The sequence below is a fragment of the Aegilops tauschii genome, chromosome 7, assembly GCF_002575655.3.
Source record: "Aegilops tauschii subsp. strangulata cultivar AL8/78 chromosome 7, Aet v6.0, whole genome shotgun sequence".
Classification (NCBI taxonomy): Eukaryota; Viridiplantae; Streptophyta; class Magnoliopsida; order Poales; family Poaceae; genus Aegilops; species Aegilops tauschii.
Window position 1 is genome coordinate 58,182,948 of NC_053041.3, and position 18,212 is coordinate 58,201,159.

Genomic DNA, 18,212 nt, shown 5'->3' on the forward strand with positions numbered 1-18,212 from the left:
GAGTACAACGATATGTTGATAGAGCGCAATTTAGTAGATGTTCTAGCACTTTTAGTACCCGGGCAAAACGGAGGTCCATTTGGGGTCGTGCGTTGGAGTTGGTCTTACAAGTGGGACCGCAGTTGAGGAAACCGACTATCAGCAAACCAACACCTCGCCCGCCGCGCGATGGCTGAGTTAGAGAAACGACGAGGTTGAAGAGATTGCTGTAGCACGGACTCCAAGAAATATGGTGTCAGATGGAAGTCGTGCTGGTGGTGTGTGCCGTACTCCTGGACGTGAATGCTTGTTCTGGCCCATGCCACCCTACTACTCCTACTACTTATAGTAGTAGTATCGAGGATTCGAGGTGCTGGTTACGTACAGCGAACACATTAACATATGGCCCACCTCACACTGTGGCCAAATTTCTTGGAGTCTGTGCTAGGTTAAAAAAGTGTTCTTTGTGAGGATGGGTGGCTGGTCTCAAGTTTAAAACTTGTTGTATTACGTACATAGACGTAGAGATAGTGCAGCATGTGAAGCTAGTACAAATAGTGTACTATTGTTGATTGGCCTCATCCGATAACCTGTTGCAATGCACGTACAATTATGTATTCGGAAAATATTTTTTTGCCTCGTCGCAGCACCCACTCAGAGAAGCGACTCGAAAGCCATTCATAAATTTAGTAAGTTTATCACATGCATATTATTTTATTACATACAACAGGTCATCAACCCACAATGACAACGAGGATACATTATAAATAATAAAGTTTTCATCACACAACAAATAACAAGCAATGAAATGAACTTCAACTCAACCAATCCTCGGCGTTGGAAACGTTTGCTTTGAACCACAAGTGATTCTCTGGGAAGGGCAGCTACTGTCAATCTCGAGACAAATGCAGGACTGATCATCCAGGCTGAAGCGGCCTACTATATCACGACCAGGGTAGGGAACCACCGTAATGTCCGACGTATAGATACAGTTGCTTCTCATAAATGGTAGTAATGTTGTGTCAACAGCAGTTGGATCGCCTTTCACCATCATTGGATAGTTTTGTCCAAGGAAGAGCGAGTTTGCTCCAAGACTATCAATACTGTACCAGGGAGAAGGTGTTGGCGCTAGCACACTAGTATCCATCCCGAATACCATGCAACGGGTGTTGGAATAGGTCCAGAGAGTGCGACCATGGGAGACAACACCTGCTCCCTCAGTAGTAACATCAGCAGTGGGCTGTATACAGACAAGAAGTGGTGATCCATTGGAATTAGTTGCCAGCCGCCAGTGAGCATATTGGCCCTGCTCGTCCTCATGCTCTTGATCATCACCATCGTCATCTCCCCCTTGGTCATAAAAATTTTCAAGTATAGGTGGTGGAATGTTCACAGGACCTTGGAAACACAAGAAGAAGGTTAATTAGTAGAGAAGGGAAACTTGCTAACTCGCATGCATGTGGATGAAACAATTATAATTACGGTGAAAGACAAACGTACCGAAACTACGAGGATTCCATGCAAAAACAGTGCCACGAGTGGTGGCATCAAACACAAGACCCTCGTATTCAATTGCATCACAGTACACATCCGTGTATAGAAACTGATTTTTGAGCAATATCCATCCAGTCGAACCACGAAGGACGGCAACAAACTTGTCAAAGATAGCAACAACTTGATAGTTCTTGTAATTCCAAGAGCGGTTGGGAACTCGAGAAATTGCTATCTTCCGTAGACGACTGTCGCCATGATCATATTTGAACGTACGTAGATCATCTGTGTGCTCAACCTTAGGGCACTTGGAGATTTTTGGAAGTGAATCCGCTGACGAGTGTACACATTCACAAGTTCCCACTCGCAATTGTACCCAATATAAACAACCCAATCTCCATTCGCGCCTGCCCAAGCCTTGCCCTCAAGCGATGGCATCTTAACATCATACATATCATTATCAAGCGGCATCAACTTGCACAAGGCGAGGCTTCACTACTAGGAAAATGCTTGTAGATAGAAGTTTACTAGTAGTGCCTGTTTATGACCCCACGCTACTGGTAAATTTACCAGTAGCGCTGGGCATAAAACACGCTACAACTAATAAATAACAGTAGCGTTTGTTGGCTTGGGTCGCGCTGCTGTTACATGGGCCGCAGGGCAAAAACAGTAGCCCACTTACCTGTAGCGTTTGTTTTGAACGGGCGCTACAGCTGGTGGGCTAGCAGTAGCGCCGTCCTATACCCAGCGCTACTACTAGAGGAAAAGAAAACCGGCCCGAGCGCCCCCCGCACCCCCTCACTCTCACAATCGATCCCCTCCGCCCGACGATGCCGCCGCGGTTAGGGTTCCTCCCCGGTCGCCTCACCCCCGTCAACGGTGCCGTGCGCCGCCACCACGCGCGGTCGCCTCTCGCCTCCTCCGACGCTCCAGCCCCGTAAGTCCCTTTCGATCTCCTCCTCCCTGCGCGTGCCACACTAGCTAGGCTCCAATCGATTCGCCGCGGCGGCTCGCCATGTTTTGGGATTTAGGGATTGCACGGTGGCTCCACACTTTGATGCGACGTGTTCCAGGCTTGTTTCCTCGCGTGATTGGGGGGAGAGTAGAGAGAGGGGTTAGGTGAGAGAAGTAGAGGCTTTTTGTTGCTCACCAAAACTTAGGAGAGAGTAGAGAGAAGTAGCTAGAGAAGTAGAGGCTTTTAGCACATATAATTGAAACTTGGGTTTCAATTCTTGGCTGCTGTCCCTGGAGAAGTGGCGGTGGCGGCGATGCCTAGTGTTCTAGGGTTTAGAGAGGGGTTCTTTCCTGACACTAGGGTTATGTCGTGAATGCTCCTCCTTTCATCTGAATGATGTTGATTGTGCCAGTTCTTCTTAATGGTCTAAATGTCTGTATCCTCGTGAGCTACCCTATGTGTGAATTTGATCCACTAGCTTCTTTGTTGATGCATATAAAGATATGACCAAGAAGCCCTCACTGTTATGTGGTTTCAAGGAAAAATCAATGCTTGATTCGATACTCTTTCAGGTTGAAGAGAGTATCTGTATGTGGTGATGCTCAAATTGCCAAGTTGTTATGGTGCGCATTTGAATATATGCTAACACCCGTTTCGAAAAAAATGCTTATATTTTGTCTGTGTGCGCGATTGTCCTTCTCTTGTATTACCTCTTAGTCTGGTGCTTATATTTTGTAGTAGAAAATGTTGGCTATATTTTCAGCCACTTGTGAATTATGTTTCTACAACTGAATCTTTGTACATAAACTTTGCTTCGTTGTTCTCCATAGGGGGCTTTGTCAATTTTGCAATGCCTCTTTAGGCAAAGGAGCAGGGTGTAAATTGACAAAGCCCCCTATCGACCCAAATCGCTATCCATCTGATGTTGTTAGTGAGCCCATTTTTGGTAAATTTCAGAAAAAGAAACACATATAGACAGAGAGTTGTATCTGATCTAAAAGGGGGGTGTTTGCCTTTTATAGTTTTAATTATTGTGCATCTGATGCCAAAGGTGGAATGGATGTTTACTTATTGTGTTTTGTGAATCTTGTGCCGTGCTGTTTTGAAAGATTCTAAGCTGGTTCAACTTTTGGATGTGGGAATAGATAAAGTGTTCCCCTGGATTGAACTACTTTTGCTTGTCTTCTTGCACAATAGTGGCAATATGCCATTCATCTTATTATTAGGCTCTTTTTGGGTTACATGATCTCTATTAGGTTATTGTCTGAACTGAACTACAATTTAGTTGTTATTTTGCTTGCCATGTGAACCTTATGTGTATTCTCTATGATGTGAACCTGATGTGTATATTATTCAAAACCTGATGTGTATTGAAAACTTTATGTTTACTTTTTGGATCGTTAATCCTTTAATCATATTGCTTTAGGGAAATAGCGCCACCAGCACCACCACCATGTCCACGGTGCAAGTCAAGGTGCTCCAGGAGCCTTGCAACTGGCACGCTGTTCGGCATCTACTTCGAGTCTAGTTTTCTTCATGCGGCGGTAATAAATTATATGAAACTAGTAACCACTATTTTTTAGTGTTATTGGCATCAACGCATCGTTTATGTATCATTTTGCTTTTTGTACACAAATCGTCCCATGCAATGTGAGGTCAGAATTCAATAAGCTGACTGGAGACTCTGTGACCTTTGAGGCTCCTGGGGGCCCCTACACTATGCAGGTCGAGAAAGGACAAAATATGACGCAGGTGGGAGGAGATGGATGGGTCCGTTTCATCGCCCACATGCGATCACCGGTGGTGAGTTGATCAGCTTCTCCTTCAGAGCTGGAAGACCCAAGCTGGCCGTGATTTATGTCAACAAAGAAGAAGATGATGAAGATGATGAGGATGATGACGACCCACTTGGTGAAGCCATCGTAGCTCAAAGAATGAAGTTGAGCGAGGAGGAGGTGTGCAACCTATGGGACATCATTCCGCCACATGCTGACTTCGTCGGGGTGCCATTCGTGACCCGCCTGATAAGTACCATGGTTGATCGGCATATCATGGTATGTTGAATTTACTGTAGTAATTTGATGATATGCTTTATTGTTATACTTAGTGTAGAGTCCGATGATATATATGCTTAGTGAATCTTATATGCTTTATTGTTATACTTAGTGTAGAGTCCGATGATATATATGTTTAGTGAATCCGATGATCTATATGCTTAGTGAATCCTATGATATATATGCTTCGTGTAGAATCCAAAGAACTGTTAATAGTGTAGAATCCATATATACTTATTAGTAGAATTCATGCTTAGCAGAAATGTAGTAATATCTTTTGATAGTGTAGAATGTGTGAGGCTACTTATTAATTGATATGTTTTTCTTATTCAGAAATTGCCAAAGAGCCTATCTGAGAGTTGTGGTATCAAGCCTGATGAAGAAGGCTCTGCTGGAATACGCCTTACCGCGAGGGGCTCCGTCACCACTTGTGCGTACGGCGTGGACACGGACGGTTGCACACACTTCAACTCGATTAGGTGGAAGAGCTTCCTCGTCGGCAAGAATATTCATGTTGGACAGGCAATCCTAATTACTATCAGGAACACCCACCGCCCAGGCTTGAGGATGATGGTCATCATCGATATCATCTAGAACTACATATGCATGCGTGTGGCTGTTGAACCATATATATGCTAGTATGACTACCTAGTAGACTTATCAACTATGATCTATCCATGCATTGTTGACTACTATATATGAGTTTGTGAGATTGTGTGGTTATATTAAATGTGGTATTGTCGTTAATGTTTGTGAGATGGTTCTGTGAACTTAGTTTATTTGCACTGGACTTGTCTTGATTTCCATGGCATCTGACTGCATTTTTTATTTTTTATTTCTATTTACCTAGTTGTAGCGTGGGGAGAAAATATGGCACTACTACTACATGATGATAGTAGTAGCGTTGGTGGAGAAAGAGGCGCTACTACTAAGTATTTTAGCTGCAGCGCTTGTTTAGAAACGCGCTACTGTTAAATAATAGCTGTAGCGCCCTAGCAGTAGCGCGGATGCCCGCGCTACTGGTATGTAAAAAACCAGCACCACTAGTATGCTTTTCTCTAGTAGTGCTTCCCTCGTCCCCGTGCCAGTCAGCAGGGTCACGGTGAAGAAGATAGGGGAGATCAAACCGCTCCTGGACCCTTGGGTTCCTTGTAATGATGTTATTAGTTGAGTCGAGAATGGTCTTGAACGAACCTGCCATGCTAGCCGAGGTGATGACGTTGCACCGATCAATGAGTTCCCCCACCACGTCATCTTTCAGATCGGGGCAAGAATAACGGGGTCGTCTCCGGCTTGTTCCCTCCATGGAGAAGACGATCGAACAATGGCAGAAGGAAGGGTGAAGGCAAATGGAGGAGGGAGGAAGAGCATGCGACAACAGTTCCAAATCGAGAGGGAAAGGAGAAGAGTCGGTGGACGGTTGCCAGTTTGCCACAGTACACGAAGAGGCGGCCCGGCCTACACGTCCTCTCGGAAATTGTACAAAAGGACTCGCCGTCGTCTCATTGACATATTGGAACGGGACCACATGTCAACGAAACATGGTGTGTAATTTCTCGTGCAAAATGCGATCTGGCCGTGTTGGCCCGAGGTGCCGCATTAGTTATCGACCTTTATTTTTTTAACATACAATCTGAGTGGATAGCTCCTGTGGTCATCACACATGAGCGGATATATAGGTGGTTTAGGTGGGCAGGCGGCAACAATCTAAGTGCTAAAAGAGTTGATCTCGAAAAAAGAGTTGATCCAATGCTTGGTTTTGTTTGGATTGTCCAACTATGACCATTGGATAGAGTGAATCAATGGCTTACGTTCAAAGTTATTCTCATACTATAGAATGGTATAGGAACGTGGAGAGATTTGGTTGATTTTATATCGCTGAATAATATAAAATATTATGAGTGTAGACGCTCCACCCCGAGGTTTGTAGCTCCTTTTCGGTCGTCGGGAATCTATGTTCTTCCACTCTTTCATTTAACTTTGTTCATCCTGTTGCCGACACGCGGGACATCTATATGCCTCCATTTTACAAAATCATACTATATGCCTCCATGACACGTGGGACATCTAGCATCAAGGTGGCGTGTCATGCAAGAAAATGGAGATATGCAGTGCGTAAGTGAGTCGTGCACTTCGATGGCACCTAGTACTACACAATAATTTTTCTCCTCGATGGCACGTGAATAGTGCACATACTCAATGACAGAGCACGGGATGGTAGCCATGGACATGGCCGGCCCTTTTTGAAGAGAGTACTAATAAATACGTAACTTTGATGTGTCCCGTCAACTCGCAGAACGACGAGAAGCTTGCTTACTACGCCTTCTCCCTCGCCAACGCGTGCGCGGTGGCTCGCAGCACGAGGAGAAACTTTTGCTTACAAGCGGTGGACGTGCAGCAGTTCATTTGGTGTCAGATTGCCAGAAGTAGTACAATACCATCATTATTGTTCGACTTCCGGAAGAGGAGAAGAGCCAAGTGCAAGGTCACCTACTAACCTAGTATAGTACTACTACAGCCAAAGCTGGTCCAGCTTTTTAGAGCATGGTTAATTAATATAGGCGGCTCCTGCAGCGGCACATCATTTAGAGCAAGTACTCTCTTCGTAGGATCAAAGGAAGTGTTGTTGGGGATCGTAGCAGAAATTTAAAATTTTCTACGCATCACCAAGATCAATCTATGGAGTCATCTAGCAACGAGAGAGATGAGTGCATCTACATACCCTTGTAGATCGCGAGCGGAAGCGTTCAAGTGAACAGGGTTGATGGAGTCGTACTCATCGTGATCCAAATCACCGATGACCGAGCGCCGAACGGGCGGCACCTCCGCGTTCAACAGACATACGGAGCAGCGACGTCTCCTCCTTCTTGATCCAGCAAGGGGGAAGGAGAGGTTGATGGAGATCCAGCAGCACGACGGCGTGGTGGTGGAAGTAGCGGGGATCTCGGCAGGGCTTCGCCAAGCTCAGCGAGAGGGAGAGGTGTCACGGGAGGGAGAGGGAGGCCCCAGGGGCTGTGGTGAGGCTGCCCTCCATCCCCCCTCCTATATACAGGCCCCCTGGGGGGGGGGGCGCCGGCCCTAGGAGATCTGATCTCCAAGGGGGGGGGGGGGGGCGGCGGCCAAGGGGGTGGCTTGCCCCCCAAGCCAAGTGGGGCGCCCCCCACCCCTAGGGTTTCCAACCCTAGGCGCAGGGGAGGCCCAAGGGGGGCGCACCAGCCCACCAGGGGCTGGTTCCCTTCCCCACTTCAGCCCATGGGGCCCTCCGTGATAGGTGGCCCCACCCGGTGGACCCCCGGGACCCTTCCAGTGGTCCCGGTACAATACCGATGACCCCCGAAACTTTCCCGGTGGCCGAAACTGGACTTCCTATATATAATTCTTTACCTCCAGACCATTCCGGAACTCCTCGTGACGTCCGGGATCTCATCCAGGACTCCGAACAACTTTCGGGTTACCGCATACTAGTATCTCTACAACCCTAGCGTCACCGAACCTTAAGTGTGTAGACCCTACGGGTTCGGGAGACATGCAGACATGACCGAGACGACTCTCCGGTCAATAACGAACAGCGGGATCTGGATACCCATGTTGGCTCCCACATGTTCCACGATGATCTCATCGGATGAACCACGATGTCGAGGATTCAATCAATCCCGTATACAATTCCCTTTGTCAATCGGTACGTTACTTGCCCGAGATTCGATCGTCGGTATCCCAATACCTTGTTCAATCTCGTTACCGGCAAGTCACTTTACTTGTACCGTAATGCATGATCCCGTGACCAAACACTTGGTCACATTGAGCTCATTATGATGATGCATTACCGAGTGGGCCCAGAGATACCTCTCCGTCATACGGAGTGACAAATCCCAGTCTCGATCCGTGTCAACCCAACAGACACTTTCAGAGATACCTGTAGTGTACCTTTATAGTCACCCAGTTACGTTGTGATGTTTGGTACACCCAAAGCACTCCTACGACATCCGGGAGTTACACGATCTCATGGTCTAAGGAAATGATACTTGACATTGGAAAAGCTCTAGCAAACGAACTACACGATCTTTGTGCTATGCTTAGGATTGGGTCTTCTCCATCACATCATTCTCCTAATGATGTGATCCCGTTATCAATGACATCCAATGTCCATAGTCAGGAAAACATGACTATCTGTTGATCAACGAGCTAGCCAACTAGAGGCTCACTAGGGACATGTTGTGGTCTATGTATTCACACATGTATTACGATTTCCGGATAACACAATTATAGCATGAACAATAGACAATTATCATGAACAAGGAAATATAATAATAACCATTTTATTATTGCCTCTAGGGCATATTTCCAACAGTCTCCCACTTGCACTAGAGTCAATAATCTAGTTACATTGTGATGAATCGAACACCCATAGAGTTCTGGTGTTGATCATGTTTTGCTCTAGGGAGAGGTTTAGTCAACGGTTCTGCTACATTCAGGTCCGTATGTACTTTACAAATATCTATGTCTCCATTTTGAACACTTTCACGAATGGAGTTGAAGCGACGCTTGATATGCCTGGTCTTCCTGTGAAACCTGGGCTCCTTTGCAAGGGCAATAGCTCCAGTCTTGTCACAGAAGAGAGTCATCGGGCCCGACGCATTGGGAATCACCCCTAGGTCGGTAATGAACTCTCTCACGTCCATAAGCAGATGGATGTTTTGAAAAGTCAAACCTCAGAAAAGTTTGACCAGGTATATGTGGAGAAAAACATTTACATCTGGAAAGATCATTATATTCATCACAACATGTACTTACTTCATACTATCATTTATCTTTGGTATTGTAGATATAAGTAATTTCTTTATAAACTTGGTCAAAGTTTCAAAAGTTTGACTTTTAGAAAAATGTTGGAACTACATTATCGAACGGAGGGAGTAGCCCTTTCTCTCTCTCTCTCTGTGCTATCTCTCACGGGCCTCCCCTCTCACACGAACACTCTATACCGACGGATTATACGCTCACTGTGTCAGCGTATATCTCTGTATATTGTTTAGTTGACCGGTCAACCAGTCCACATGCTGCCTTGTCAGCTCGTGTTCTGTATCTTCGTGTGCTGGCCCATGTGGCAGTGGGTGAAAATAAGTAAACTAGAGGCCTATCTGACATGCGGTGAAGTAAACAAAGTTGAAACCACTCGGGGTAGCACCCCGCGCGCTAGAAAATTGAGGGCGCATTGAGGACACACTTCTTCCGCGTGGAGGACGCACTCGCGCACAATTCACCACTACGCGGCGGCATGCACAGAAGGACGCACTCGCGCACACCCAACACAACACACACAGCACACGTGTACACCGGCATCGCTGCCGGTTGAGATGGACGGCGAGGCAGCCAACAAGCGGAGGCGGCTCGAGCCAAAACCGCATCCGGCGAGCCAGGACTTCATCAGCAGCCTCCCCGACGACATGCTGCTCGTCATCATCGGCCTCCTCCCCACCAAATCTGTCGTGCGGACCGCCCTGCTCTCCCGGCGGTGGCGCCGATCTGGCGTCGCGTCCCCCTCAACCTCACCGTCGACAGCTGCCTCTGCGACGGGGATTGCAAACGCATGGCCGCAGTCTCCAAGATCCTTTCATCGCACCCTGGGCCAGCCAGACGCCTTGACATCCGCATGTTCAGTACCAACTGCAAGGTCCAACCCAAGTTCGACGAGTGGTTCTTATCCCCCGCGCTAGATCAGCTCGAGGAGCTCAGCTTTGAAGCTGGACGATGTCGCTCTCTGCCCCGTCCGCGCTCCGCCTCGCGCCAACACTGCGCCGTGCCAGCTTCAGCTCCTGCTATCTTCCCCAGACTAATGCCACGCCCGCCCTTCTTCTCCCTCAACTCAAGCAGCTCGACCTCTTCGACGTTGTCATCTCGAAGAAGGCTATGGAGCACCTGCTCCGCAGCTGTACTACGCTCGAGTACCTTCGTCTTGAGTAGATCCACGGGTTCATTAGCCTCCACATCGCCTCGACGAATCTCCGATGGATTTATGTGTCTTGCTGGCCCCGCAACAAGACATCAATTGGGAAGAGATCACTCCAGTTGTTCCACGTTATGGTCATTGAGAATGCGCCTTTCCTTGAGAGATTGTTTGTATCGGATCTAGAAGGTCCAACAAAAATCAGGGTCATTGACGCGTCAAAATTGACAGCGTTGGTGCACTCGTCTGCCAAATTCTCCGAACTCTTTATTGGATCCGTAATCGTTCAGGTACAGCACTCATCTTCTTCTCCGTCTTCTTGAAATTCACATTTTTAAATTTCTTCTTGATGTATTTATGACCGTATTCCAGAAAATGATTCCCACAAGCTTGACCCAGTCTATGCGCACAGTGAAGATCTTGGCAATAAAATCTATCGGCCCCAATCTAGATCAAGTTGTTGGATTCCTTACATGCTTTCCGTGCACGGAGAAGCTACTCATCGAGGCAAAACTTCTTTCCTATTAGTAAACGGTAATCACAACGTAGCTCAAATTTTTTGTAATTTTCCCAAATTACGATGACAAGTGTAGTGTTCAAAACTGCATCTACGCACTGCACCGAAAGAAATGTTTTTAGTATTTTTTCTCACATGATCACCTGCATCGTTTTGTTGTTGTACTACTATAGTAGCCTAGGCTAGTCATAGTGGAAAGTAACTTAGACTACTCCAATAACTCTATGGTTACCCTAAGAGCAAGTACTACCTCCGTCCTGATTTACTCTTCCTGTTTTGTAGTATCAAAATTCGACCATAGATTTAACTAACAAAATGTTAATGCATGTCACTAAGAACTATATCGTTGGATTCGTATTTGAACAAAAATTCAAATGGTGTAATTTTTAGTGACATGCATTGGCATTTTCTTACATAAATATATGGTCAAAATTTTATACTAAATAAGAGGTAGTACAAAAGTGGGCTATAACGGCCCTCCACTATGTAGGCCAAAACACGTGCCAAATTCACTTGTGATGCATTTGGCATCGATGCCCCTCCATTGCTCACCTGGTGCCCCAATCTGGATCACCTACTTTGCTCCAGTGCCAAATTAACTCACGCAATGAAAAAACACTTGCGTGGGAGATAGAGAGGACTGAGGCAATAAAAAAACACTTGTTTGGGAGAGTGAGAGGCTGGTGTAGTTGGTTTGATTGATTTGTTTATACATGTGGGTTTGTGTGCACAGCGGTGCCAACTCTCTCACATCGCGAGAGCGGTGCCAAAATCTTTTGATTTGACATCGATGCGTATTATGTGGCATACTTTTGCGAAATATGGCATCGGCCACATAGTGGAAGGCAACAAATGCCCAAGCTCTTCACGTACTCCTAGGAAATGAGAGGAAAGAGAAAGAGAGAGAGAGAGAGTGAAAAAATATCACTAGCCAGCCAACCCTATCGTATGAGCGAATGATATTGGTACCTCTTGATGACACGACAATCTTATATAGCTAGCTGCTCTAATATGTTTCTTCTTTTGCAGATAAAAAAAGACCCGAAAGTGAAAAATGTGCTGCACTATAACAATCTCATCGAATGCCTTGACCTCCATCTTACAGAAATTGATTTGATCAACTACCGAGGCAGCACATCTAAGATTAAATTGGCCAGGTTCTTTGGTCTGGAGGCAAGTGTGCTCAAGGTAATGAGGTTTGGCGTTCTCTGGCGCAACAATGAATGGCGTGCTGATCACCGCAAGCGTCTAAGCCTAAATGACAAAGTCTCCACAGAAGCTGAATTTGTTTTTGAAACATCAAGTGGCCAGAGACTCGAAAACTTATTTGCCCATTAGTGACTTGTCAGGGCGGTGGATTTTAGTTTGTACGATAATGTTGCATCCACCTAAAGTAACAAAAGTTCTTACGTAAACTTCCTAGTAATTCCCTCTTCGTAGGTGCAGCATTACTCCTAACATTTGTAATATCAGTTTGAAACTTGTAATATTGCCGTGTCCTATTCCTGCGTTTTCAAAATCCTGCGAATCAAACAGGTCCTGAGTTGGTGATGATTTTGTGCCTGCCATCTTTCACCAATAGCCGTCAGATCTAGATCTGACGCATATAAACGAAACTTCTACAGTTTTGCAAAAAGATGCCCGCACTTGTTCCATATTTACAAACAACTCCTTGTCTCTCACAATCAGCCTTATCTCCTCCCCACCACATCTAGAAGGCCATAGAAAAATCTGGCGCGATGGCCGCTGCCGGCGCCGTCCACCCCCCAATCTTGGTGTTTCGTGCAATGCACAGGCATCTACGTACGGGAAATTATGTCGAACACGGCTAGTTGTAAGCAGGCTAGGTCTACAGCCATGATGATAGTGACTGCAGACGGTGAGGCTGACTATGGTATGCCGAACACGGCGCCTATACTCAGGTGTCATCTCCGGCGTAGGGTCTTGTCACTTCACTGTGAGGAGCAGCACGTAATAATTTGACCAACGGGTAGTACAGTGCTACTACATTGGTAGTACTACTACTACTAGTACTAGCACCACCTTCTGGATTTAGTAGTACTACCACGTCCATCTGGATTTAGTATTTGACTAGCAATATCTAGTATTGCATGTCACAAAAATTGTACTACTCCCTCTGTAAATAAATACATGGTGTATTGTTTTATTCCTATCGGCGAGATAACTTAATGCCTTTTTGCTACTTAATAGGATTACATGCAATGAACTAACCACTACATGTGATGTTTGGTAGTCTCAAGTCATTGAAAGCATGCACGAGCATGGAGGGGGACGCAGGTTCATTGACTTACTGCACTTGCCTTTGGGTGTATGACACGTGGGCCCAATGGGTGGCTGGCCAACCTGTCATACAGCCAAAGGCAGGTGTAGTAGAGGGGCGAGGAGTAGATGGCCAACACGCATGTGAATTCAACGCAGTCTGCACTTCTCATATAAAGGCTCCCGCCAGTCCAATCTATGAAATCCTACGCACCTACGCACCCAAGGGCAAGAGTGATCACTCCAATCACAAGATTAGTTGACTAGAAGCTAGACCCATGGAGGCGATGAGCGCGAGCATCAGCCGGCTGTGCCAGATGGTCCACCACGCCAGCCTGCGGCCCGGCACCGAGGAACGTCTCCAGGTAGTGCTTGAGGCCACTAGGGCGAGGGGCCGCTTGGACGACAGCTTCGTCTCCTTGTTCGACGAGGTCCTCGTCGGCTTCCTCGACAAGTTCACCGTCGTCAAGAAGCTCACGGACGACCTTGACGTACGCCTCCAGCCCACGCGCCCAGGCTCTGCGATGCCTGCCACCCTCAACGGCCTCTATGGTGACAACCTCTTCGACGCACTGGTGGCCCTGCGACTGCCCACCGTCGCGCCGGAGAATGTCCACCTCGAGGTCGCGCTCGCCGCGCAGCGCCTGGCGCAGCAAGACACCATCGACATAATCACCCACGTCTACGCGCAAATCATCCACAAGGACTACTACATGCAAGAGGAGGACGATAGGACGTTGGCCTTCTTGGACCGCGGGGCAACCTTGGACGACATTGTTCAGAAGCACGTTGAGCTTGCCGCCAACGCCGCTGCTCCTCACACGTCGGTTGGTGACCCGGTGCACTAGGGCGTGAGGATGTCGTTGATGGATCCGTATGTATCTTTATCTTTCCATCAAATCCATGTGGTAGTATATGGTACTACTAGTAATTATCTTACCTTTCGCATCAACTTCATAATTTTCCTACGTACTCCATGCATGAACCGCGCCAGAACCAAACTTCTCATTACTCTAGGGAAAATCGTTATTTCTATCTATCGGTCGCGCCATGGAGCAGAACCAAATTTTACAAGTTACAAGTTCAAAAGGAAAAGCCTGCCGTGTTCGCGTCGCACCCCCACACGGTTGGTCCGGCACGCCGCTCAAGGGGAAATGCGTGCTGTGTTGCATTTTCACTTACAAGTGGGACCGCGGTTGAGCAAACCGACTATTGACAAACCCCCACTCCGCCCACCGTGCGATGGCTGAGAAAACAGGAGGGAGAAGAGATTGCTGTAGCACGGACTCCAGGAAAATTGGTGTCGGATGGGACTCGTGTGGGTGGCGTGTGCCATACTCCTAGACATGAATGCTAGTTATGGCCCATGCCACCCCACTATATCGAGGTGCTGGTTACGTAGAACAAATTTCCTGGAGTTCGTGCTCAGCCCTCCTCTATCTCTCTTCTCAGCCATCCAGCAGACGCGTGGAGCCCATCGTCTGTTTGCTCATATGCGGTCCCACATGTCAGTGAAAACGCAAGAGGACCCACTGAACCTGCACATCTTTCACCTCGACGTGCTGGTGATGAAAAACAAATCCAATTAAGATCTTTGGTGGCTGCTTTTGGAGTTACTCAAGAGTAGTAAGATTCTATTTACAGTTTAACCCAAGATGCACATCACGTGGCTTCAACTACAACTCTATTTTCTTGCATGACACGACCTGGATGCTGGATGTCCCACGTGTCGGCAAAAGGAGGAAGAACTCGACCAAATCTTTGGTTCTGCTCTCGGATTAGACTAGTTGTGCTAACTTAAAATTTTATTGTGTAGAATGGATGCAAGTTTTGGTATTGGGAAGAAGAGTACAACGATATGTTGATAGAGCGCAATTTAGTAGATGTTCTAGCACTTTTAGCTAGCATAGAGGCTAGAGATGAGACTAGTGCACTTGTTGATAGAAAGAAGCACCCAAGATCGAGCCTCCGCAGATCAACAATGAATGCATCTTGAAGGCACTAATCTAACTTACAGGAGCAGTTATGGAAGTTGGATATCTTCTAAAATGTATTCTTGTGGTTCTTGTTTTCTTTGGTCTTGCTTTTCTAGTCAAAATTTTGGTGATGTATTTCCATGTACCAAAAAATCAATGATGAAAAAAAGATATGTGTTTGCAAAGAAAAATGTACGCGGCCGGGATGCGTCCGCGCGTTTGGCGCACGGCCACCGCATCCGAGAAATGGCCCGGACACGACCCCATTGCCCTACCCAAACAGACAGAACCCGGGCAAAACGGAGGTCCGTTTGGGGTCGTGCGTTGGAGTTGGCCTTACAAGTGGGATCGCAGTTGAGGAAACCGACTATCGGCAAACCCACACCTCGCCCGCCGCGCGATGGCTGAGTTAGAGAAACGACGAGGTTGAAGAGATTGCTGTAGCACGGACTCCAAGAAATATGGTGTCAGATGGAAGTCGTGCTGGTGGTGTGTGCCGTACTCCTGGACGTGAATGCTTGTTCTGGCCCATGCCACCCTACTACTCCTACTACTTATAATAGTAGTATCCAGGATTCGAGGTGCTGGTTACGTACATCGAACACATTAACATATGGCCCACCTCACACTCTGGCCAAATTTCTTGGAGTCTGTGCTAGGTTAAAAAGTGTTCTTTGTGAGGATGGGTGGCTGGTCTCAAGTTTAAAACTTGTTATATTACGTACGTAGACGTAGAGATAGTGCAGCATGTGAAGCTAGTACAAATAGTGTACTATTGTTGATTGGCCTCATCCGATAACCTGTTGCAATGCACGTACAATTATGTATTCGGAAAATATTTTTTTGCCTCGTCGCAGCACCCACTCAGAGAAGCGACTCGAAAGCCATTCATAAATTTAGTAAGTTTATCACATGCATATTATTTTATTACATACAACAGGTCATCAACCCACAATGACAACAAGGATACATTATAAATAATAAAGTTTTCATCACACAACAAATAACAAGCAATGAAATGAACTTCAACTCAACCAATCCTCGGCGTTGGAAACGTTTGCTTTGAACCACAAGTGATTCTCTGGAAAGGGCCAGCTACTGTCAATCTCGAGGCAAATGCAGGACTGATCATCCAGGCTGAAGCGACCTACTATATCACGACCAGGGTAGGGAACCACCGTAATGTCCGACGTATATATACAGTTGCTTCTCATAAATGGTAGTAACGTTGTGTCAACAGCAGTTGGATCGCCTTTCACCATCATTGGATAGTTTTGTCCAAGGAAGAGCGTGTTTGCTCCAAGACTATCAATACTGTACCAGGGAGAAGGTGTTGGCGCTAGCACACTAGTATCCATCCCGAATACCATGCAACGGGTGTTGGAATAGGTCCGGAGAGTGCGACCATGGGAGACAACACCTGCTCCCTCAGTAGTAACATCAGAAGTGGGCTGTATACAGACAAGAAGTGGTGATCCATTGGAATTAGTTGCCAGCCGCCAGTGAGCATATTGGCCCTGCTCGTCCTCATGCTCTTGATAATCACCATCGTCATCTCCCCCTTGGTCATAAAAATTTTCAAGTATAGGTGGTGGAATGTTCACAGGACCTTGGAAACACAAGAAGAAGGTTAATTAGTAGAGAAGGGAAACTTGCTAACTCGCATGCATGTGGATGAAACAATTATAATTACGGTGAAAGACAAACGTACCGAAACTACGAGGATTCCATGCAAAAACAGTGCCACGAGTGGTGGCATCAAACACAAGACCCTCGTATTCAATTGCATCACAATACACATCCGTGTATAGAAACTGATTTTTGAGCAATATCCATCCAGTCGAACCACGAAGGACGGCAACAAACTTGTCAAAGATAGCAACAACTTGATAGTTCTTGTAATTCCAAGAGCGGTTGGGAACTCGAGAAATTGCTATCTTCCATAGACGACTGTCGCCATGATCATATTTGAACGTACGTAGATCATCTGTGTGCTCAACCTCAGGGCACTTGGAGATTTTTGGAAGTGAATCCGCTGACGAGTGTACACATTCACAAGTTCCCACTCGCAATTGTACCCAATATAAACAACCCAATCTCCATTCGCGCCTGCCCAAGCCTTGCCCTCAAGCGATGGCATCTTAACATCATACGTATCATTATCAAGCGGCATCAACTTGCACAAGGCGAGGCTTCACTACTAGGAAAATGCTTGTAGATAGAAGTTTACTAGTAGCGCCTGTTTATGACCCGACGCTACTGGTATTTACAAGTAGCGCTGGGCATAAAACACGCTACAACTAATAAATAACAGTAGCGTTTGTTGGCTTGGGTCGCGCTGCTGTTACATGGGCCGCAGGGCAAAAACAGTAGCCCACTTACCTGTAGCGTTTGTTTTGAACGGGCGCTACAGCTAGTGGGCTTAGCAGTAGTGCCGTCCTATACCCAGCGCTACTACTAGAGGAAAAGAAAACCGGCCCGAGCGCCCCCCGCACCCCCTCACTCTCACAATCGATCCCCTCCGCCCGACGATGCCGCCGCGGTTAGGGTTCCTCCCCGGCCGCCTCACCCCCGTCAACGGTGCCGTGCGCCGCCACCACGCGCGGTCGCCTCTCGCCTCCTCCGACGCTCCAGCCCCGTAAGTCCCTCTCGATCTCCTCCTCCCTGCGCGTGCCACACTAGCTAGGATCCAATCGATTTGCCGCGGCGGCTCGCCATGTTTTGGGATTTAGGGATTGCACGGTGGCTCCACACTTTGATGCAACGTGTTCCAGGCTTGTTTCCTCGCGTGATTGGGGTGAGAGTAGAGAGAGGGGTTAGGTGAGAGAAGTAGAGGCTTTTTGTTGCTCACCAAAACTTAGGAGAGAGTAGAGAGAAGTAGCTAGAGAAGTAGAGGCTTTTAGCACATATAATTGAAACTTGGGTTTCAATTCTTGGCTGCTGTCCCTGGAGAAGTGGCGGCGGCGGCGATGCCTAGTGTTCTAGGGTTTAGAGAGGGGTTCTTTCCTGACACTAGGGT